Source organism: Pteropus medius, unplaced genomic scaffold (assembly GCF_902729225.1).
Source record: "Pteropus medius unplaced genomic scaffold, Ma_sr-lr_union100, whole genome shotgun sequence".
NCBI classification, from domain to species: Eukaryota; Metazoa; Chordata; class Mammalia; order Chiroptera; family Pteropodidae; genus Pteropus; species Pteropus medius.
Genome location: NW_024344374.1, coordinates 2,175,770 through 2,201,555, shown reverse-complemented (window position 1 = coordinate 2,201,555; position 25,786 = coordinate 2,175,770). Strand labels below are relative to the sequence as shown.

General features: G+C 37.4%; 1 long non-coding RNA gene across 2 annotated transcripts in view; it reads right to left on the bottom strand.

The window, feature by feature from the left end:
- The window catches only part of LOC120608711 (uncharacterized), a 472,227-nt gene that overhangs the window by 113,279 nt on the left and 333,162 nt on the right, over nucleotides 1-25,786 (bottom strand). For both annotated transcript variants that reach the window (XR_005654481.1, XR_005654482.1), the window contains 2 exons: nucleotides 24,757-24,899; nucleotides 14,398-14,521 (listed from right to left, as the gene is read on the bottom strand). This is a non-coding gene — a long non-coding RNA (uncharacterized LOC120608711). The remainder of the gene's footprint in view (nucleotides 1-14,397; nucleotides 14,522-24,756; nucleotides 24,900-25,786) is intronic.

Genomic DNA, 25,786 nt, shown 5'->3' with positions numbered 1-25,786 from the left:
TCTTTAATCATAAATTGAAAATAAATTTTAAGTTTTTTGAAAATTATTAAAAAGATCATTTTTTTTTTTTGGTTTTTATTCTGTTATATGGTAAATTACACTGCTTAAGTTTCAAATATTAAAACCAACCTTGCATTCTTAGTCATGAACATATTGCAGAATTATATTTGCTAATATTTTATTAAGTATTTTTGGTTTAACATCCATGAGGATAATGGGCGGTAATTTATTTTTTTCTGTTATGTCTCTGTCAGATTTAAGAATTGGGGTTATGCTGGCCATATAAAACTAATGGGGAGTATTCCCTTCTCTATTTTTAGAAAGAATTTGTGTATATTATAGAATTGCTTTTTGAAATGTTTGAAAGAATTCACTAGTGCAATCATCTGGGACTGAGTTTATTTTATGGGAAGAATATTGATAATAATTTCAATTTTTTAATAGAAATGGGGATATTCAAATTTTCTGTTTCACTTACTGTCACTTTTAGTAAGTTTAATTTTTCAAGAAAATTATCCATTTCATCCAAGTTGTCAAAAATGTTGGTATAAAATTGTTTTGAATATTCCATTATGATCTTTCTAACATCTCTCGGATCTCTATTGATGTCCCTCTTTTACTTCGGATGTTAGTAATTTGTGTCCTTTTTCCTTTTGTCTTGATCTGTCTAGCAAGAGGTTTATTAATTTTGCTGTTTCAAAGACAAAAATTGGATTTATTAATTTATGTTATTATTTGTTTGTTTTCTATTTTATTAATTCCCATTATTTTTAATTTCCTTCTTTCTCCTTTCTCTGAATATTAATTACTTCCTTAGGGATCATTGATTTAAACATTCTTTTCTAATGCTAGCACTTTAAGCTATAAATTTCCATCTAAGTACTGCTTTAGCTGTATTTTACAAATTATATTATGCTATATTTTCATTATCATTCAGTTCAAAATATTTTCTAATTGTCCTTGTGATTTCTTTCTTAACTCATGGATTACTTACTAGTATGTTGTGAATTTTGAAATATCTAGGGTTTACCTGGTGTAGTGGCTTTGTAATGTGTCAACTTGGCTAGGCTCAACTACATTTTCTAGGATTTTCTTTCATGTATGTTTCTATTTATGGTGGGCGACATTAGGAGATTCATTCTAATTCTTGAGTAATTAAGAAGGTAGAAGGGAAGTAACAGCTATTTTGTAGCTGAGTTACTGATTCACTTGGCATGAAGCTGCAGCTGGGCTTGCAATTGTTCTATCATCTTATCTTTTGGATCTTCTTGCAGCCTCTCTGACTCATATGTCAGGAGTGGGTTTTCACTTTAGTGACAAAAGGTCCTGGCTCCTGTAAGATACCCTCATCACCAGATCAGAGGCAACAAGGATGGAAAGAGGTTCCAGTCCATCCTTTTAAGGTTCCAGCTTACTCACGATCCACCCTTCCTGACTGTCTACCCTGTGGATATCAAGCTCCAATATCAGTCACAGGGGTAATATCTGGGACTACTCAGCCAACCCTCACAATTGCATAAGCTAATTCCCTATAACAAATTCTTGTTTGTATGTGCATGTAATATGTGTGTATGTATATGTTATATATATAATTTACTACTGCTTGAACCTGGACTGGTACACCTAGATATATTGTTAATAATTTCTAATTCTATTGTTATCAGATAACATACTTGTATAATACCATCCTTTTAAATTTATTCAGACCTTTTATGGTCCTGAATTTGGTCTATTTTTGTGAATGTACCATATGCCGTTGAAAAAAATACACATTCATCAGGAGTTTTGAGTTGTTTTATAAATATTGAGTAGGTCAAAGGATCTAATTATATTGTTCAGATCATTAATATCTTTATTAATTTTATCAGTTGCCTACAGTGGAGTGTTAAACCCCCAACTATGTGGAATTGTCTATTTCTCTATTAAATTATTAAATTTTGTTTTATATATTTTGAAACATTATTTGGTATATATGCATTTATATCTTCTTTATGAATTAACTCTTTTATCATTATGTAATATTTCTCTTTATTTCTGGTAATGTTCTGTTTTGAAATCTATTTCATCTGATATAAATACAGCTACTCTAGTCTACTTATGTGTACTATTTATATGCTATAAATTTTACCTTTGATTTACTTACAACCTATCTGTCTTCATATTTAAAGTACATTTTGTGAAGACAGCATCTAGTTAGAACTTGTTTTCCTCATCCATGCTGACAACTAAATACTAAATCCTTTTAATTGGGTTGTTAAGTCCCTTAACATTTAATAATTATTTATATCACTATATTTAGGCTTACCATTTATTCTTTGTTTTCTCTTTGGCCTTCTCTTGTTTTTCTTTTCCTGCCTTTTTTTTCTGATTATTTAATTTTACTTCAGAATTCCATTTTGATTTATCTATTGGCTTTTTAGTCATTAGCCATTGCATTTTTTTTTTTTTTTTTGGTGATTGCTCTATGGATGACAATATTCATTCTTAATTTTTCATCCATCACAGAAATCCTGCAACTGTAAAAATTCACTTAGTCCCATTGATCCATTAGGGTACAGTATTATATATATCTACACACATCATAAAACCTGAAAAAATTTCATGTTGTACTTTAAATATTCATATATATTTTTAAAAATTAATTGGAAAATTAAACTTTTATATTTACTCTCCATATTTACCATTTCTATTAATTTTCTCTCCTTTTTGAGAAGCAAAGTATCATCTATATCATTTTCTATCAGCCTGAAGAAGTTCCTTTAGCACTCTTTGTAGTGCAAGTCTGACGAACTCTCTTAATTTTACCTAAAAACGTTTATTTCACTTTTATTATGAAGATTCTTTTTTCTGAATACACAATTCTATTTTTCCCAGTTTTATTAAAATATAATTGACAGATAAAATTATATATATCTAAAGTGTATGTGATGTTTGATATTAGTATACATTGTGAAATTATTACTACAATCAAACTAATTAACATCCATCATCTCACAGAGTTACCATTTTTGTATGTGTGATAAGAACTCTTGAGATCTTTACAAATTTCAAGTATACAATGCATTATTATTAACTTTAGTCATCATGTTGGATATTAGGTCTTCAGAATTCATTCACTTAATAAATGAAAATTTGTGCCTTTGACCAATATCTCCTCTTCTCCCCTACCTCTTAGCTTTTGGAAACATCATTCTTCTCTCTACTACTGTGAGTTTAGCTTTTTTTTCAACCTTTAGATTCCATATATAAGTGATATCATGCAACATGTGTCTTTTTGTGTCTGGCTTATTTCACTTAGTATAATGTCCTCCAGTATCATAGGTAGTATTCTCACTGCCCTAAAAATCATCTGTGCTCTGTCTATTCATCCCTCCCCATCAAACCATGACAACCACTGATTTTTTTTACTGTCCCCATAGTTTTACCTTTTCCAGAATGCCGTATAGTTGGAATCACACAATATATAGCCTTTTTAATTGGATTCTTTCATTTAGTCATATGCATTTTAAGTTCCTCCATGTCTTTTCAGGACTTGAGAGCTCATTTCTTTTTAGCAGTGAGTACTATTTCATGGTTTGGATATACTACAGTTTATTTATCCATTCATTTGCTGGAGGACATCTTGGTTGCTTCCAAATTTTGGTAATTATGAATAAAGCTGCTGTAAACATCCATGTTCAGGTTTTTGTGAACATAAGTTTTCAGTTCATTTGGATAAACACCAAGGAGCATGATTGCTGTATCATATAATAAGAATATGTGTAGTTTTGTAAGAAATCATCAAACTTTCTTCCAAAGCATCTGTACCATTTTGCATTCCTACCAGCAATGAATGAGAGTTCTTGTACTCCACATTTTTCCAGCATTTGGCATTATCAGTGTTCCAGATCTGGGCTATTCTAATAGATGTGTAGCAGTATTTCATTGTTGTTTAATTTGCATTTCCCTGATGACATATACTTTGAAGCATCTTTTCATATGTTTATTTGTAATCTGTATGTCTTCTCTGGTGAATAAATATTTTTTAAAATTTCTGTTATTACATTAGAATTTCCCTTTGGTTCTTCATTATAGTGTCTATTTCTCTACTGAGATTTCCAATCTTGTCATTTATTACAAACCTATTTTCCTTTACCTCATTTATTTTAGGCATAATTCTACTTTAAAATCTTTTAAAAATATGGTCGCTTCTGTCCATTCTCCAAAGAAACAGGAAATTTATTCAGTTTTGAAAGAAAACTCTTAAAGATATAAGGCTCTTCATATAAGGAGCAATGAATACATTCTTAAAATAATTTCTTGATACTTAATAGCTACTAATATGTCCAATAAATTTTTTAAATGACAGGCTCCATATGATCCCACAGTAAGATTGAGATTCTTCTGCTACAGCTGCTTCCAGACATCTGACAACTTGATTCTAAAGGACTAACAACTCTGTCTCCCTGTGATGGTAAGCTTTATTTGTCAACTTGGCTAGGCTATAGTACTCAGCTATTCAATTAAACACGAGTCTAGGTGTTGTTGTAAAGATATTTTGTAGATCTGATTAACATCTACAATCAGCTGACTTTAATTTAAGTAAATCAGATTACCCTTGTTAATCTGGGTGAACCTCATTCAATCAGCTAAAAACATTAAGAGTAAAACAGGTTTTGCAGAAGAAAAAAGAAATTCTACCTGTGGACTGCAGATTCAGCTCCTGCCCAAGGTTATCTAGCCTGCCAGCCTGCCCAAGACATATGTTAACACTAAAATAACCACATGTGTAAAGAACATAGAGAAGGGAACCATTATCTTTGGCTGTAGATATTTAGGAAAATTTCCAGGAAAGGTTATGTTGGGATTTGATGGGATTTGAATATTGTAGAGATGTTCTTCTGGCAAAAGATGATAAAAGGGCAATTTACAACTAGCTACTGACATATGTAAGACAAAGGAATGTGGAAAATCCTCTTTGTTCGGGGAAAGGTTACTACGGTGTGGTTGAAATGTAAGAGCAGGATGAAAATTGGCAAGAAATAAGAATGGAATGATAGTTTAAAACTTGGTCATAAACTCTAAGGTCCTGTTAAGGATTTTGAATTTTGTTCCCAGAGTTATCAGGAAACCCTAGAAGACTTCGGAATAGGGTGAGGATATGACCATATCTGTGTAAATGGTTAGTAGTTTGGCAGGGGTAGGACAAGGGGTAGGGATATCAGTCGCTGTTGATCACAGTGTACGGGTTTGTAATTTTGTCTGTATTTGTTTTCTCTTTCCTTCTAGATTCAGTTTCAAGCCCTTTTGACGGTTATGTCTCCCACCGAAGCCCATCTTCTCCATCTTTTATAATCGTAGGGCAATAGGTTGAGCTCAGAGCAACCAACAAGACTGGATGAAAGCTATCTATTCAGGTTAAATTTAAATAGTAATCAAAGGCAGGTTGAGCCAGGTAGGTCCCAATGATAGGTCTGGGCATGGAAATTCCAGCATTTGGACAGGTCAGGCATCAGAGATAATGATGTTTGTTAGCGAGTCACAGAAAAGTAACCTCTGATCCTAGAGCAAAGGCTGTTCGCTCTCTGCCCGTTCTTATGCTCCAAGATCTGCATGGTGAAAACGAGGTCTGGGGAATGTGTCTGCAGTCTGAATTTCTAAATTGAACTTTGCCTTTTATTAAGAAAGGTGTAGAGATACCAGGCCTTCCAAGTGGTTCTTAAATTATTCATGCTTACACAGAGCATCCTAGATGACTCCACAGCCATGGAAATTATACCTGAAAAGAAAGATACAGGGAAGAGCACATAGTCTGTTGTAAGTTATTAACATTATTACATAGTCCAAAAGAGAAATAGTGTGAAGTGATAAAACAAGAACACTTAGAAGTGAGACAGCATGGGAGGAAATTAAATGGAATTACACAGGAAGTGTCCAAGTTTCAATATTATTACCAACAAGAAGAATAAAAAAGGTTTTTTTTATTTTATTTTGAGTTGCATTGAGAAATTCCTCCTAAGAGCATCAAAGCCTCCCAAAGAAAGACACAAGGTATACCTGCTTAACGAATAGAAGTGCAGGCATTTAAATACATACATTGTATCTAACATGCACAGAAAACAATTAAGGTCTGTACCCAAAGTGAGCATCGAACAAGAACTTAAGCAAAGGTTTATAAAGAGATTGACATTTCAAGATTGAATAGCAAAGGAGAAGAGCATGGGGCACATAGAAGAAAAAGAGAAGAAAGTTAGCCATACCAGGAGAAGAGGACTCAATGTACACAGATGAAGCCTCCTGTTTCTGCCAGACTTCAAAGGTTACTACTTTATGCCAATGTCTTTAGTCAATCTTTATAGCCAGTACATTGTACCAGCTTCCCTTCCATGGTTTCTGTCCAAGACATAAAGCCCCACAGTCATCTCTGCTTACTCACATATGCATCCCTTTACTGCTTCGATTTTCTCAATCCTGGTTCTAATCTTACTACTCCTCTGTCTTTCAAACGTTTCCAGTAAAACCTCTGGAACCCTTCATTATAAAGACATCCTCCCATATTAATCTTATCATATATTAATCCTTCTGCCTTCCCCCCTGAAAATATGGTTTTCTTTCTAGCCCTCTCATATGAAAGCTACTAGTTCTTACATAATTCAACCACTTTACGGTCAGGAGGAAGAGTTGATGTTTACTTTGCTTCTCAGTGCTACTTCCTTTTTGTCTTTTTGTTCGTAAGCCGTCTTGTAAAAACTATCTCTACAACCTATCCTCACCCATCACTGTCCCCTATTGGCTTTATGGTCCTTCCCTGTCATTCATTGTAGGTTCTGGCTCCACATCAACCTCTGTGTAATGAGAGTGGCTTTAATTTCCATGTTGATGAGCCATCCAGCATCTAACATTGGCCCTTTCACTCCAACTCAGTCATTTGCTCTGGTGGCCACTCAGACCTTCTCACCACCTGGAATCTTTCCTCCTCTGAAATATTAAGCTTCGACTTCTCCCATAATCTTTCTTACAGGTACTTCATATTCCCATCTTAAATATCCTTCAACTTCCTTGGTACCTTGAATCTTTCATTCCTTTGGCAACATTTTAAACACTCATCTTTTTCTACTCAAACTGGGTCCCATAATAAACCATCGAACTGCTCTCTCTTGTTGGTATTCACAGTTCCTTCTCACCTCCCATCTTTCCACTTTATCTTTCTAACATAAACCTAACTTTGGTTTAGTATTTTAGTTTTTCACTTTTTTCCTTCACTTCTGTAAGTGAATTGTTTAGTGTTTCTAGAGAAAGCAGGCAACCATGCAGACTGACAACCTACACATTCATGCCGTCCAAACAACGAAGTGTGGTTCGTATGTCTCTTTATCAGCTCTTGGTCATCTTCCTTTATGTTTCCCACTGATGCTCTTTCTGATCTTCACTGGTCTCAAGTCCCCTACCCAACACCCACCATCTCCATTCTTAGCAACGACCTTGTGCCTTTCAAGAGTTCTAAAAAACTGGGTCTCCTCTATCCCCCTTATCAACATTCACACCAACTGCTTTCCTGCAGTGGAAGAGATTGAGATGTCCTTCCACAGCCAACTACTCATCCGAGGCCCGAGTACATCCTCCTCTGGCTCACTTGTATTTGTCTTTTTCAATCTCAGTACTTCCCTCCTGAGCCAATAAACATTTTCAAGTTTTTCCCATCCTAAAAAAAGTGAGAATATTTCTTCAATCTTACACATCCTTCTGGTGACTGTCAAATCTGTCTCTTCCTCCAAACCTCTGAAGTCCCTCAAAAGAGTAGTTTAGTTTACACTCACTTCTACTTCCTCATCTCCCACGCACTTCTCAACACACGGCTACTAAATACACTGCTATTAAAACCAGCAGGAATTAGTTACCAACATCTTTGTTAAATACTTTGAATATTTTTTAGTAGTTTAAGAATGCACGTGTGTGTGCGTGTGTGTGTGTGTGTGTGTGTGTGTGTGTGTCCTACCATACCTCTTCACAAAGTTCACATTAATATCTAGCCTTCTACTGGAAAATTCCCTTGGCATGTCCCAGAAACACCTCAATGACAATAGGAACAGACATGAACTTAATAATTCTCTGTTTGAGCTAGATCCTCCTTCAGTTTTGCCTATCACAGATGCTGGCAATGTCATTCACCCAGTCACTAAAACTTAGAGGCATTTCAACTAATCCGTAATCAAGACAACTTTATCTCTTCAAAATTTCTAGGATATGCTCTCTTTTCTATCTCAATAACTACTTGAGTTTGTCCTCATTATATTTCACCTATAACACTTCAACGACCCATCTATGGTTTCCTTGTCTCCAGTCTTGCCTGCCATAGTCCATACTGCAGAGTGACCTTGCTGCAAATGCACACGAGATAATGCCACTTTCCTGATAAAACTCTTCAATAGTTCCTCATTTCCTATAGACAACATTCGCCATATCATTGATGATCTGGCCCTGTAACAGAAACTCTCCCCCTCCACCACCACCATTTCTGGCTTAGTACTTCATCATTCAACACCACCAAACTGCTTATAGGTCCCTCTACAAAATGATGTTTCTCTAACTTTCTTTAGTTAAACTCTGCTGAAATGCTCTTCCCTAACACTTGCCTTTGCCTGACTAACTCACTTTCAAAACTTTAATTCCAAATTCTATATTACTTCCCTCAGAATGCATTTTCAGAATAATTTATTCTTTGTGTTTTTATATATCTTATACATATCTTCACTAAAACAGCCATAGTCAAGATTATCAATGAACTCTACTTTGCCGAATCCATTGATCAATTATCTATTATCATAAACTATGCAGCCTTTGGGAAAGATGGCTATTTTTCTGTTGAAATACCTTGTCTTGAAGAGTAACAACAGTCTTGTTTTTCCTCCTACAACTGGCTGATGCCTCTTGGTTTCTCTTGTAGGTCACTTCTCTGTTGCCTCCATTATGAATGGTGGGATGCCTCAGAGTTGTCTTCAGCCCTCTTCTCTTCTATATCTGAAACTATTTCTGAGCTATATCATTCAAAATACTTAAATATCAACTATATGTGACAACTCTCATATCTATATCTCCTATGTTGACCTATTCCCTCAGCTTTAGACCTGGGTATTTAATTATCATCTCAAACTTAACAGGTTCCAAACAGCACTCTTTATTCCTAAGCTCCTTCCTTACTCAGTCTTCTAAGTTAATAGCAACACCATTCTTCAGGCGCTCAGCCTCAAACCTAGGGGCCATTGTTGGGTGTTTCATTTCTTTTACTCTTTTCTCAAAATATATCTTAAATCTGACCACTACAAATTGTCTCCTAGTTGCCATCGTCCTAGTTGCCATCGTCTCTCATCTGTAACAGCCTCCTAACCATCTCCTGTATTCCACCTTTGCCCCTCTCGTCCATTCTCTGCCATGTATAAAGTTAAATTATATTACACACAGATTGTAGTAAGCTCTTGCATAAAACCCTTCAATAGCATCCAATTTCACTTAGAGCAAAAACCAAACTACTTAACCACAAAGTCCCAGTGATTTGGCCCCTGCCTCTCTACTCGACCTCATGCCACTCCACTAGTTCATTCTTCGCCAAGCTCTATACATACTAGACCACTCTCTGTTCCTTTCCCCTCTCTTTCCATATTGTTCTACCTCAACTGACTTTTGTGTTCCTTCTTTCTGGCATGTTTTTTCTTTGGATCATTGTCCTCTCTTTCTAAAATACTAACCACTCTTTCTAAAATACTTCAGTCCTCTACACCATTTGCTCTCTATCCAATTATCACCTTTCTCTTTCTGTCTGCATGACACAAGTCCCTAAAATAATCATATATCTAACCACATTTGTATGTTTCCTTATTTAATTTCTGTAAGATCTATGAGCAGGGACCTTATCTGTCTTGTTACTGCTGTATCCCCAGGTCCTAATATAGAGCCTGCAATACTGTAGGCATAGGTGCTTTTTCCCCTCCCCATTCCTACAACAGACTGTGAGCTTCCTGAGGCTACTCTAGTAATTTCTAGCACAATGACTGCCACATAAGTGTTGCTAAAAATGTTGATGAAATGAGTAAATAAATGAGTAAATTAATGAGTGAATGAACACATCAACATGAATAAACTTATGTGAGCTGCACTGGTTTAACATTTTTACTTGTTCTGTAGAGCAAGAAAATTGAGAGTTTATACCAGCACTCGCTCTGTTATTTATGGTACATTATATGTAAATATACCCAAGTCAATTGTGAATTAGCTTTATATAGATTTCATTCCAAGGTGGAGATTCAATCATGTTCAACTACTCCCATTGTTGTCTGTTATAAGACCTTGAGTTAGAAAATCTGCAGGCACAGGAATAGAGTGACATCTGTTCTGGGAGGTTTAAGTCTTGCCTTGGTTACTTTGGGAGCCAGGGGTGGCCAACCAGATAAACATCCTCCTCAAGAAGGCTGGACTAAGTCCATGTCTGCCAGGGGTGCTATGTCCTAGAATCTCACTAAAGTTATCCCTTTATGAGTCCAATGAGACAGCCATATTTTTGTTATTTATTTCCCTCTGGTTGATGTTCTTTAGTCTAAGACCAAATATAAATAACCACTGTGGTAGTTCCTTACCCATAAGACAGTTTATCAAAAGAGATGTAACTTAGAGAAAAATAAAGAACTTGGCATCTAGGCCCATCTCTTGGATAGAGAAAAGCAGTGGAAACATATGAAAAGTTGCCAAGAAAACCCCATTTTCCATAATCAACAAGTTGACCAAGAGTTTGGCTTGAATTTACTAGAGCACTCTAATTTCACAAGAATTTGCTTCCTAATTAGTCTAAAGGGGAAGAAAGAGAGTTGTTTTCAGAGCCTTTGGCAAGGCATTTATCCACAATGGTTATGAACTGCTTATGAACTGGATTGAAGTGATTTCACCATTTTGTAGGTTTTGCTCAGTTGGAATGGGTTGGGTGGCGGGGAAGCTGCAATGTGCGGGTGTGAGTAAGCTGCTAATTAGCAGCTCCTCAGTAGTCTTCTCTGTCCCCATTAAAGGTAACTCCATTCATTCTTCCAGTTCCAAAAGCCTTGGAGTCATCCTTGGCTTCTGTCTTTCTCTCATACTCTTTATCCCATCCATCTGCAAATGCTGTCAGCTCTACCTTTCAAATATATCACAAATCCAACCACTTCTTCTCACTTAGACAGCCACCACTCAAGTCTAAGCCACCATCCTCTCTTACCTGGGTTATTGCAAAGCCATCCATACAGTCTCTGTGCTGTTTGCTGCCAGCGTGAACTTTTTCAAATATGAGGCAGATCACGTCATTCTTCTTAAAACCCTCCAGTGGCTTCCATCTCATTTAGAATAAAAGCCAAAATCTCCATTTCCTTTCTATGCTTTATTTTTCTTCATAGCACTTCTGTCTAACTGGCATATATATTTTATTTATTGTTTACATCTCCCAAGAGAATGTTAATTTCCACAAAGGCATGGATTTTGTTTTGTTTGATTCTGTACCCTTAATACCCAGAATACCTGAAACAGAAGAGGAATCCAATAATTATTTGTTGACTGGACGAATCCTCTAAGGATTGAATGGAATAATGTGACAGTGTACATGGCAAGGATAGATGTCCAATTTCTATCCTCACCCCACCCCTTACATTGATTACAATACAATGTCTGCCATAATAATAGGTTGGAATGGCATATCACTATGCAAACATAAGCAAATTCCCTAAGAAATTTGTCTTAATTCATAGATGGGCGATTCATATAACATTATTTATAGAATCAAATATCATTCAAACATATCTGGATATACCCTTTGAACAAAATAATAAAACATTTGATGATTTTTATATATAATCCAGGCTGCATAAGTGGTAGCGGTGGCAAACAGTAAACTGAAAGTTCAAATATCTAGATTTTACTGAGAATAAGAAGAAAACAGCTGTGGGTAGATCTCCTCTTGTGTGGTAAAACTGAAAATACTTGGGTTCAAATCCAGGCCTACCTCTGATTACCTGTGTTCCTTGGGTCAAAAATTTTAGATTCTCAGAGCCTCATGTTTTTAATCTAGAAGTTGGGGTTATGATATTCTTCTTTGGCTGTTTTAGGGATTATAGAAATAATACATGTGAAAAGATATATCTGAGAGTTTAGTTGATGGAAAATAACAAAAGTTAATGTTCACTGACCAAAAGTCTTGTCCAGATCCTGTTTTTTCTTCAGCTGTAGACAACTACTAAAGAGAGGTATGGTCACCTGGAATAGGTCTTGCCCTGTGTGTGTGCATGTTATACCCTCCCTCTGTCGTAAAAACAGCTGCCATCTGTTGAGAGCTTACTCTTGGCCAGACACTGATTCTCTCTTTTAATATCTTTAACCGTCGTAGGAGGTGTATATAGTTACCATTGTCTAGATGCAGAAACCAAGGGTTGGAGTGATTAATTTTCTCAACCAACATCACATAGCTAGTAATTGGCTGAGCATCTCCTGACACCGTGCCCTGAGCTGTATTCACTACTCTACACAGTGCTCAGTGTGAGAGCCAGAGCCATCCAGAAGCTTCACATGGCTGCTCTGCCTGTAGTCTGGTTTCTTCTCTTCACCAGAGTATAAGCATCTTCTAGTAGCAAGTCTCAGTGATTCCTCCCTGTAATCGCAATACCTAGCATTGGGTACAACGCATGGTACGTGCTTGAGAATTGTTTGCTGATTTACTGAATGGGCCTGAGTTATTCATCAGAAAGCAGAGGTTACTGGGCTTGTACAATTGGCTCAGGAGAAGCCTCTCCAGGTGGTACCAGAGAAACCTGGGCTTTATGACACTTGGCTAAACTGAAAGGCCTTCATGACATCATCTGGGGGGGTCTACCTAACACAAACCTCTGTCACCTCTCCTTGGCCAGCTCAGCACTTTCTGCTCAGAGCCAGGCCAATAACCTAAGAAAATTCTGTAGATTATTACATCTCTGATAAACCCAGTAGACCATTTAAATGTAAAGGAACCTATTTTAGCTCAGGTTCTGGACACATGGTTTATATTTGACACCAGTTATTACGAAAAACAATAACCATAAAAACTAGCACCCATACAGAAAATTACATTTTTCAAAGTGCTTTCACATCGATCTCTTCTAATTCTCACAATAATTGTTCAAGGTAGTTCTGATTCATCTCCTTTCACAGCTGAGTGTCCTGGGGCTCAGAGAGAGTAAGTGTCTTGCCAAAGAACACACAGATAAAAACAGTGACTTTGCTTATTCAGAGTCTGCTCTAGACCATTCGCTCTGCTGAGCATGTTACTTGCATTATCTCTTTTAATCTTCACAATGGCCTTATGACATTGGTAACACTGTGTTTCATATAGTTCATATGAGAAAAGTGAAGCTTAAATTGCTCAAGGTTGCACAATTGGTAAGAGATGAAGCCAAGATTAACACTCAGGCCAGAGCCCACCCTCTTGACAATTCTGTTATGCTGCCCAGCGTGATGCAGTAAGACAAAGAAAGAAAAGATCCTAACTTTCACTTTCTGACTGTACAAGCAACAGCAGCTTGGAAATCCATGGATTAATCTCAAGTACTGCACTCCTTGATTTTCTTCCTCTTAGTTGAATCTTCCATTTGAAAATTTTTTGACTACCACCTGGCTTCTAGTAACTCTGGGTGGAATTTCTATAAGTGATTTTTCTGAAAATCATTTCACTCTCTTCTAATTTATCTTATGCCATAATGAAAAACCCACCTTCCTAAATACAGTTTTCATTATGTCATTTTCTAGTTCAAGACAACGGATGGCTCCTTATTCTCTACTGTACGAAATCTAACTTCTTAACCTGGCCTTTACCTAATCATCTCATTGTATTAGCGACTTGTCCCTAATACATATTCTTTTTATCAGCAAGGTCCTCCTTCCACCAGAAGTCTTCTCTTGCTGCCCCAACACACTCACCTGTCAATGCAAATATAGTATAACAACATACACCTATATGCTAATGTTAAAATATTGTCCCTATTTCCTCTCCATTTTGAGATGGTTTGATGAATATTTCATCAGTGATCGGCATCTGCCAGAACATAAAGATTTAGTCTCTTATTCCATTTAATTCAGAATCAAGAGGATACTGAATGTATCTTGTATTATTTCTTAGTTTTCTATCCTCTCTTTTTAGCTAAATAAGGTCCTTGAGAGCAGAGACCATATCGTGTGCTTCCTCTCCATTCCCCACAGGACTTATCTAGGCCAGCGCTGCCCAGAGGAGAGAGTACAATATATGGAAGATTTTATATAATCAAGATGATCTGAAATATTGCGGCAATGCATTTTGGGGGACAATTACCTCTTGGGTGAAATAAGAACAACCCAATTCACCCAATATTAGCTCTCTAGAATGCAGCCCTTCAGCCTGACCTTTTGGTAACCTCCAGCTTCACAGAGCCCGTTGATCACCTGAAGCCTCCTTCACTTATCTTCCCAGTAAATCATTTCACTCACTGTTCCCACCATCTTCTCAAAGCGAGCAGGAAAGACTGTCCTAAAAGAGACACATCAAAGAAAGAAAATACTCTCACCACAATAACCAGTTTATGTTCTCTAACAGAGCAAGCAGGTAGATTTTCCAGCGAGCTTTGAGTTTACATCACTCTATAGTGAGAAAGACATTTAGGGAAAGAATAAAACACTGCATAAGGTTCCTGGCATGTGGAAACCCACAAAATATTCTCGCCCAATTAAACATTTAATGGGGCCATTTTGGAAAAGCTGCTGTCTTTGGTTGTAGTTAGTGTTTTCACCTCATCAAAGCCTTCATTTAGGGGTCATAATGCCTGGAAACATCTTGACCACTCACCCTTTCCCTGTCTTCTTTGCACTGTGATATCACATGTTTGGTTAATGGACCATGTCTCACAAAGCTTTCCTCCTCAACTCTTGCCCCTCCCTCTTGCTGATCACCCAATCTCCAGTGTGCTTAACAAACATTATCTGATTTAACCTTCACAATAACCCAGTGAGATAGGTTTTGTCATCCTCATGTTACAGATAAGTAAAGTGAACCCCAGAGACATAAAGTAACTTGCCTAATGCGACACAGCGATGATGAGGTAGAGCTGGGATTCAAACCCTGATCTATCTGACTCTGTACAATCTGGTCTTTTTAACTAGCCTACCAAGTTGTACCAGGTGGCTAGCTGTTTTTCAGATACATAGAGGATTCCCATCTGAAAATGGAATAAACAAATTCCCCTCCATCCCTTAGCTGGCAGCCAATGGAAAGCCAAGAGAGATTAGTGGACCTGCCAGTGAAAAACACTCTATGAGGATCAGTTGTCTTTCAAACTGGTTCACCCAGGAACTGGTTTAGACGAATGAGGAGGCTAAATTATAAACAGCAATAAAATAGTTCGGTTATGGGTTAACCAGATATAAGTTAGTCTATTCTGCCAATCTTGTAGGAGAGTGGTTGCTCCAATTAAAAGAAAAACCTTGGGTAACGAAAGTACACAAATCAGTGCCTGACCCATGGCTAGAGCTTAATACATATTCATTTAATCTCATTGACATTCGGCAACAGTTCCTCACACTGGACAGCATACATTTGGCCTGTTCTATATTTTAGATGCCATGTTGACACCACATTGATCTCGCTAAAATAATAACTATTTGACTGCCTGGAAAGGTAGGAAGCCTAATAAACTAGGACAAGCTGGCATCGTGATAGTCGTGAGTAGGTCCAGAAAGTGATGTGAGTCTTCTGCTATCACCCACCTGGGACCACAATTGTCAAGTAAGAGTTGAAAGAAAAATGTCTGCAGCCTCTAGTGAAAATGGTCTGTTACAATTGCCCTCCGTTAAGTATTTGTTCCCACTACAGAGTGGGTTAGGAGGCAGCCTCTGAACTGAGAAGAAAGAGGTCTACCTGGGATTTATGGTCCAGTGTTCTCGCATCTATTAGTCAAAGAGCAAACTGATTCCCTTTTTCCTCCCACACAAATTGCCTTTTTGCCTTTGTTCTCCTTCTATTAGGAGGCCTGACTCGGTCAGATAATGAGATTTGAAATGTCTGATTGTTCCCCATGAAAACCTGGTGGAAGACAGCATCCTTCCAAAAGATGACTTTCTTGTGCAAAAAAAATAAGATGGTAACTTAGAAACTTAGTTGATGAAAATGTCCTTGATGAGAGAGTTTAAACAGTTGTGATACCTTATTTTAACACTGTTTCCTCCTGTTACTTCTGGGTGAGAGCGCCATCTATGACCAGGTGGCACGACATCTACCGATTTTTGCCAAATCACCAATAGAATTGCATCCTTCAAAGTGAGAAGTAACATAGTCCAGGAGGAAGAATTCTAAGAGTATTGATCAGAGAAAAATTGCTACTGCTGAGAAAATGATCGGGAATGTTGTGTGGAAATGGAAGGAATTGGGGCTTGAAAGCAAGTCACACTTAGTTCTCCAATAGTTACATGGCCTTGGGCAAATTATACCTGACCTCTCTGGAGCTTGTTTTTGCACTCCAATTCAGTAAAAATGAATAGGATACTATGTATGAGGGAAAAATATTATGTAAGCTATTATACATATATTTTAAAATCTAATAAAAATTCAGTAACTCAAACATATCGACCTATTTGACCTAAGTAAACCACTATTTCAAAACACAGAGCTTATGCCAAGGATCTGCTACATTAGCAGAAAAGAGTTGTTTTGCCTCAGAAGCTTCAGGTTAAAAAATAGCTGGAAGGGAGCAGGTGGCAGAATCTAACATGATATTAGCAGACCAGTTTAGAAGATAACATTCAGCTATAATTAATAATACTGTATTGTATAACTGAAAGTTGCTAGGAGAATAATTTTAAAAGTTCTCATCACAGGAAAAAAAACTGTATGCGTGGTGATGGATGTTAACTAAACTTATTGTGGTGACCATTTCATAATATACGTGTATGTCAAGTTAATTTGTTGTACACCTTAAACTAATACAATGTTATATGTCAATTATATCTCAATAAAACTGGAGGGGAAAAGAACGTAACATTTGGTGTTTCTCCTTTTGACTGCTTTGGTTCCACCTTAACCGGGCAGAGTGCGGGGAAGGGGGCTATTTTTTGTGAGAGATTTTTATACTACCAGAGAGCAAACAAGAGGGTGACTTTTCAAAATTTATGAAATTAATTCCCTGTGATATCTTGTTTCCTGCTCTTTCACATTTGACAGTAACAAACTTTTGTTTGTTTGGTTGATTTTTTCATCCCTCTGGCATAACAGGACATCATACTGGCATGTTAAAGAGGGACCTCATAATGTGAGGGTGCTTACTTGCTTATACGCTTCAGAGTGCTAATTACCATGAGTATAAAATCCTAACCAAATAATTTCTAATACATTTATAGGGAGCCCAGAGAAATTCTTCTAATAACAGGAAATAGTAGATGAAAACAATTAAGACATCAACAGAAGTTCTGTTTACCCATTAATATTGCCAGTGTTAAAGCAAAATATAAAGTAAATCAGTCCCTCACCTCTCTTCGTCCCCAGCCAAGAAAAGAGATTTTACATGAGAGGTGGCCTGAGATAGCTTTCTCATGTACCCTGGGGTCAGTTCTAAAGGAGAATTACCTTTCCCACTTCTTATGAAGCTTTGTAGTTTTCAAAAGGTTTTCTCATATCATCTTAAGTGACCTTCACCACAATTTGCAAAGAAAGGCAATTTTGTAAAGAAATTGAAACACAGTCACAGGACGTTGTCATTTGCCCACCCTCACCCAGCCAACAAGTGGCAGTCCCAGCGCTAGCTTTCTGATGCTATCCTACCCACCCCCCATATCCAGAAGTCTAGAGGAAACAAAACACCCATTGGTTACTTATGTAAAACTCAGGAACTGACTCTGAAGGGTAATTATGTAGCAAACATAAATGAAGGGCTTCCTGGATATCATATTTAGGAAAAAGGAGATGTGTTATTAAATGACTTCCTAAAAAAATGTGTAGAAACTCTAAGGAACTGTAGGGATTTATAAATCCATACCCTAATCCAGTTTCCCAATACTGCTAATACTGCTAGCATGAATCTTATGATAAAGTTGCCACTGTCTTAGTGGGTTTTTTTGTTTTGTTTTTTTCAGTTTTCAACTCACAGAGTTCTAGACAGAAAAAAAACTTTTCGAATTTCAGAAGAGAGGGTAGCATTAAATATAGACTCATTGTATGGATTGCATTGAATTTGAACAAAATCAATTTAAGTGTCGTTTGAGTGGATAGAATTTTAATGTTTTGCTTGGTGCTATCATTTTAAGTTAGAAGGGGAAAAAAGGAAAGCAGAAGTGTACAGAGAAATGTAGTATAATAAACTCTAAATGTAATAATAAAATTCAAATTCAGTATGTTTCACTATTTAATAAGCTAGATGACAAATGTGATTCAATGGCTGAAAATTATTACAAGTTGAGTCTATTGGAAATAAAATTATGAGACTCTCAACACATGCGTCGGTTCTTCCAAAGTGCCTGGATGATCCACTGTGGGCCAAGTACTGGGTGGGGCAAGGAAGAGCCTATCACTGCCCGATGGAGGAGAAAAGACACATGATACACATTTACATACATGTAAATTAGACATTGAATTCCACAGCCAGAATGGTTCTTACAGATCAGGAACACAGTTCCTGCTTTTCAGAGGAGAAAAAATTCAAGGCCTAAAGTGGATGAATGCCATGCTCAACATTCTAAGTGGCAGAGATGGGACTAGAATCTGAACATTCATATTCTCAGTGACGACTCTGTCATACAAGACCATGTACTGTATTTTCTTTTTACACTTATTTCCATTCTCAAAGTCTTATGGAATGAGTATGTATTACTTTCATGATTAGAAAGAAGTTTTTTTAATGAAGGAAAGATATACTGTAAAAGGCACAGAGAAGGTAGGCACCCTAGGTTGTGGAGTGTTCAAGAAGAAGATGAGTTTGGAATGAGAGGTATAAGAGGAAAGAGATGGTGATGGAGATGGCATTGGAAGTAAAGGAAAGGTGAGATGCAGTGAGCGGTGGAAACATAGTAGAGCAAAGACAGCAGGACCAGAGCATATAGAATGCATTGTGGACTTTTGCAGAAGAGTATTGACTGGAGGTCTTTGGAGGATGACTCATTCCCCCATATGTCTTACTACTTTGGTATATTCTGGATGTTTAATATTCTGGAAGAAAGGGAGAGAGGATGAAATAGAGTGAAAAAGGGAGAGAGGGAGGGAGGGAGGGAGCAAATGAAAAAAAATATAAGAATAAGGGGAAGTTGAAACCACGTTGTAGAGATTTTACACTGTTGATTCTTGGAATTTAGATAATTTATGAAATTATACGAAGTTATTAAAGGCTTTTGATCAGAGAATCCACTTGATTTGGATTATATTTTAGAAAGAGCATTATGGCAGCCAAAAAAAAGAGATAAATTTGAAGATGGAAAGACTGGAAATATGGAAGTTTGATGTTTCCAGAACTTCTCATACTGTTGTTTCTTATCTCTTACTTTTGATATTTTGGTTACGGTTTCCAGTACTGAATCAGCAAACTGTTTTGAACATAGATACTCAAAAATATCTTGAATTACTTTTTTCCTTAATGTTTTATAAGTGTTGAGTTTGAAAAAATGTTTTAGAATTAGCTTAATTGATTATATTAAATCTGAATCAAAATTGTGTTTTTAAAAGCTACAGTTTATTTTAACAAAAATCATAGTTAAGTAAAAATATCAACTTTTAAATGACTAAAAGCTCAGTCTTTAAGATAAAACCACACTGAAATGTCTTAAAAGCCCCAAGTATGCTATTATCAAAATACGGAGTTTATATAGTTTTTAAAAAGTACAAAAGTTCTTCCCGAACAGAATTCTAAAAAATAATATTTTCCAACCAAACTAATGAACATGGAGAACTAAGAGAAGACAAGTTCTCTAGCTGGTGACCTGCATTCTGCTCTCCACCGTTTAGGACACTATAGTTTCATGGAATGAGGTCTCCAGTGACAAAATCTCCATAAAGCCAACCCCACAAATGGCCAATGGAGTGTGGAATTACATAATTCCTAGCCTCTGCTTCAGTTAACAAGAGGGAGGATGATGGTAATATGTAGAGATGAAACCCCAGGATCTTGGAGGGTAGGCTGGAAAGCTCTGGAGTTGAGGGGAATAAGGGATGGCCTGAATCAAGGATGGTAAATAAGGTAGAGTGAAAACTCACAAAATAATTAAGTAACAAAAAGGGAATGAGCAGACAAAAGCAAAACAGTGAGAGACAGATCTATAGAAATTACCAAATCAACCATGTGGCCTTTAGAATGAAGGGATCATTCATGTGTTGCAAAAGATTAAGTGAATCTGCAAGAGCCATGAAACCTCACTTTGCTGGAAAGAATTGAAAGCTGCACAAGAATTCAACTAGCACACCAACAAATATCTGGTGATATTGCCAGGAGTTCAAAGATGCTCTTCAGTGGGAAACTGGTACATTTGGGAAAAAAAGGCTTAGGAATTTTTAGGAACAAGACACATAACAACAACTTTATAAATACAAAAAGGCAAGTAGATGGTGAAAAACTTACTGGAGTGGGGATTGGGGAGAACCTACCTGAACTAACAGAAGTTGAGAACATAAATCATCCAGTATAATTAATGATGATTTCATACCACTTTATTGAATTCTTCAATAAGTCAACTCTTCAAAACTATCAGAAAAGTTTTGCATGTGGTGTTCTTCATCGGAGAAAAATAATCTATTTCAGGACATTTCCCACTTTTTTTCATTCAGTCAGGTTTATTTTCTCCTACCTGCATTAGAATGGTATTGATAAAGTCTGCTCCATTCATCATTATTCTACAGAAGAAAAGGCACTGTTCACGTACCAGGTCTTGCCTTAACCACAGAGAGATACAACGGAAATGGAATTAAGAAAATAACACACACATACACACACACACATACACACACAGAGAATAGTGTAAAACTCCATTTGTAAAAATAAAGACTTTTGAGTGTTGTTTTCAGGATTCTGATAGTATCTCTTGAGAGAAATAACATTAAAAGCTCATCTGCCAAGGCAAGTGACTAATTATTTGGAACACAATGAATATAAACAGTGAGGCTAGAGTTCAGACTTAGGAAAAAGAGAACATAGGTACTTTCTTAATGTCAGGATCAGACAAGTGGTAACTCAGCAAAAACAAAACAAAACAAAAAACCCAACAAGAAACCATAATGGCTACAATTAGAAGAGGCCACCCATGATGACACATCTGGAGCGGAGTCAGATGCTGTGAATAAAATGTTCAGTCAAGATGATGCTAAATGGTCAATGAAGTTGTAGTGGAAAAGGATTGAAATCTAGAGGATTAAGAAAATTCAGGAATCTCCACAGAAATTTTTGCTGTGGTCAAAGGCATTGCTATGGGTGGTGGATATTATGTTCACCCCCAAGTTTCTCTCAGAGCTGTCCCCTCAACAGGACACACAGGTATATTCATCATTACAATAACCATTGTCTTAGAGCAGACAAGGCATGGTGAAGGGCGCAGAAGATAAGGATTTCATTCTCAGGTTTCTCCCCAACCCTCTCAGTTTGGTGTCCCTCTAAGTTCAGTCATTAACAAGATGGGCAGATATGTCACATTCAGGAAATGCACAGAGGTTAAATAGCCTGCTGCCATCTGTCCCTGATTAAGAACTATCATTGGGCTTGGAGCAACACTGAAAGTATTTCTCTAGGCTGGGCAGTGAATACACTCATCTGACATGGTTGACAGCTGCCCTCCTGTCTGAGTCAATGTCCTCACTCAAGATAGTTTTATACTAACATTCTTATAGGAAGGATTCCAGCATCCCACAGGTAGCAATAAGCCAGGAGAAAAATGTGGAGTCCTGGTAAAGGAAGATAAAGATATTTTTCCAAAGACATATTTAAACTGATGTACAAAAGGGTCACCGAGTCTTGCACACTGCCAAGCATACAGTGCTAAGCTGATGTCTCATGTCACAGCTCAGATAGGCATGTTGGAGCCTCAGCAACGAGCCCACAAACAACCAAGTGATTGCTATTCCTTCCTTCTGAAATTTCCTTCTTGCATACTCATCACTTACGGCCTAATATTACCCAGCCTTCAGGGCTTAGCTCAAGTGCTACTTCCTGCAGGAAGCCTTCCCAGCTTTATGTAGCCAGGTTATATTTCTTCTCTCTATTCCTCTGATCTATGCTTGCCCTGCAACCTATGTAGCATCTTCATTAAACACAGCAGTGTTTAGGAACTCAGATCTGGAGCCACACTGCTTGGTTCATAATCTTCCCTATGTGCTGCAGTTTCGTTGTTTGTAAAGTAGGATAATAATAGAATCTACTTAGCTGGGCTATTGTGAGGACAAAGTGAAACAACTTTCTTAAAGTGTCTTGTACATAATAAGAGTTATATAGGTGTTTACAACTACAATTATTACTATTAGTATAAATCTATACTTCTCAGCTACTTCTAATAGACAGTAGCTCCTTGAGGTCAGGATCTATTCTTGATTAGTTTTGTCCCACACAAAGAATAGCACAGGGGTTAGGACACAATAACATGAATAAATAATGAATATAACATTCATTAGGTTTTTTTAGATGTTTGCATTCTAAGAGCAGAGGTTTCATGCAGCAAGGGAGGGAGGCAGGCAAGACCAGGCAGCAAGAGCTGAGAGAAACGGCCATTCTCCAGGCCAGCTTCTGCCAAAGCAGTCAGGGTTTCAAGGAGCCAAGTTAAACGGATTGGCCAGATTCAGACAAATGTCACCATCAATGGGGCTTAATCCATTAGAAAGACAGTGGCAGTGAGAAGCCACTATAGAAACAGAAACTGAATGTAAGACAGAGCTATAAGGATAGTTTGTAGGGCCCAGGAGCCAGTAATATCCAGAGCAATGGTCAGAAAGATATGTATTAAAATTCTGCCTCCACATGTGGCTGGTTATGTGACAGTGGGCCAGTGTGTAAGCTTATCTGTAAAATGAGAAAAATGATACCTAACATTCAGGATTGGCAGAAGGATTAGCAATAAGTAGCTGGTCAAATGTTGAACCCATAGCAGATGCTCAACAATTGGCATTGATTCTTGTTATTGTTATTGTTATACTTGGCAGGCTAGAGAGTGGCCTGTGAGCATAAGATTCCATTCCAAGTCCTAGGGATGGTGAGCCTGGCACAGCCTGAGATGATGCTGGACAGGACAAGGATGGACTCAGTCACTACCGCTGGCAAGGACTGAGAAAGCAGAGGCAGGGGCTTCACTCAGCCCTTCCATCTTAACATCTTTGCATACAAATTGACCATACAAATATTCTTTGATCCATTCCCCAAGAATAGCTCCACCTTCATTACTGGAATCACCCAACCAGAAAGCATAATCCTGTGATGCTTCCTTTGAAGGTAAGTTAAGCTGGGAACTGGGGAAAGAATGGGACAGAAAAAGGGAAGCCAGTTAAAGAGTAGAGATATTTTGGGGAATGAGAGAATACTTGAGTTGAAGTGATATAATTCCACAACAGCTTGCTGAAAAATGAGAAAATCACTCAATACACTTTGCCAAACAGCTGCTTTGATTGATTTTTTTTAAACCCTGAACCAACCAAGTTGTCCAGTTGTCAGAATTGCACAGCCTAAGCCACAGACTGTGTTGCTCTCAGAAATAATGGATAGCTTGAAGCAAGCACTTCTAACAGGCCAAAGGATGGCAGTACGAATTCTGTGGGGAAAGGTGGAGGAAACAAAAATAAGCAGATTTTCCAAAGCTATTTCTAGCTATGTATCACCGGAAAAATCCCAAGTTCTTTAAGACTTAGTACAGATTATATTCACAGTCACAAACAAGGAGGGACCGACCCCAAAGAGCACAGAAGAATTACAAGTATTTTTCCAGCAATCAGATTGCACCGAGTTGGGGCTAGTTAGAGGTTCTCAGAACCTGTGATTTAAAGATATCATTCTTTTCTTTCAGATATTAGTAGTTAACAGACTTCTGAGCTTTTTTCCCCTCTACCTTTTCTTCTAAAAAGACATGGGGCCGTGATAAAAATTAGCTGAAAATAAAAGGACAGGGCATTGTCGCCTCTTGTTTTTTTCCTTCTAAGTTACTTGTCAAGTCTTCTCCTGTGTATTAAAATGCACCCTCATTTTGAACTGGTTGCTGAGAACTAAAACTGAAAAGGGAGGGCAGGGTGGCCAACAGAAAGCCGTCGACCAAATTACAGGTGTCTCCTCATTCATCTGCCCAGCCCTGAGGCCTTTGTATGCTCTAACTTCACATGATTGCATATTCCAGGGAAAATTTAAAAACACATAAATTTTATTTTATCAAAGTAACTCATGTTCACATTTTAAAAATCAAATACTACTAAAAGGTCTATAATGAAAAATTGCATTCCCCTGGCTCACCCCACAGTCTGGCCCCAGGCAGCAACTTGAAACACTTTGGTTATTTCTTCTGGTATCTATCTCCACATCTCCGATAACACACTCTTAATGCTTTCCTCTTGATTCGTCCTTTGAAGATATTATTTATTAATTTCCTGGCATTTTAGTTGATAATTTAGCTCTCTTATAGCACCCCGCCTCTTCTTCTATTCTCCCAATGCAGACATGGTTTCCGTTTTCTATTTGAGGATAACAAATCACCCCCGATATAGTGGCTTAGGGAGATAATGATTTATTATTTCTTGTGATGCTCTGTACCTGCTGGTGGTTTCTCTCCTGGTCTTACCTGGTTTCACTTATGTGACTGCATTCAGCTGGTGGACTGGCTTGGAAGCCGGGCTCCACTGGGGATTTCAATCAGAGCTTCCTGATTCTCTTCCACGTGTCTCACTTGGGCTTCCTCAGAGCATGGCAGACTCAGGCAGCATTCTAAAAGGAAACGTTTCAAAAGCTTGAAAACGGAAGCTACAAGATCTCTTAAAGTCCGGCCTCAAAATGTTCTGGCATCACTTCAACCACATTGAATTGGTCAATGCAAGTGACAGGGCAAAGTGACACTCCAGGGGAAGGGAAATCAACTCCAACTCTTAATGAGGGGAGTGGCAAATTCTCATTGCAAAAGGCATGCAGGATGAGAGAGATGTGGAAATCGCTTACCATAACTATATCTTAATCCATTTAATCAATATCAGTATTTACATTTTGTTTAAATATTATACACAGCAGAGCCAAGTTCAATAGTTATGGTTCAATTTTGCACAATGTACTTATTCTTCTTAGAGTTGATTATTATCTTGCTTTGTTTGCTTTTGGCATGAGTAGTCTGCAATGTACCTATCCTTAATTTCTCCATCAGATCAATCATATGTTCACTTTTCAAATGTATCAGACTGCCAGGAGAACCTCTTTCTCAGAGGTTTCTACTGCAATCTGAAATGACTTCTGTCTAGTTCTGCTACAAAGTTGTCATCTTGTGACTTCTCTTCACCACTTTTCTGTGTTGAGTTTCTCTTTTCTGGCTGCTTCTTCCTTTAAAATAAAAACTCCTTTATTTTTCATATCTCCAGTAGCTTGCTAATAAAGGTAGGGGAGTAATAAACATTTTGAGCTCATCTTTTCAAAGCATCTTTAATCTCCAAGATTAAAAAAAATCTGTGACACCAGGCACACAAAATTGAAATTATGACTTTACAACAGCAAGTTTTCATCACACCGAAGAAGAGTGGGGTCAGTTTCCTGAGGTCAATGTAATCGTATAGGGAGCTCTAATGAGTGGAGAGTTTAAACGATATATATAAAAAGGGGAAATGATGAAG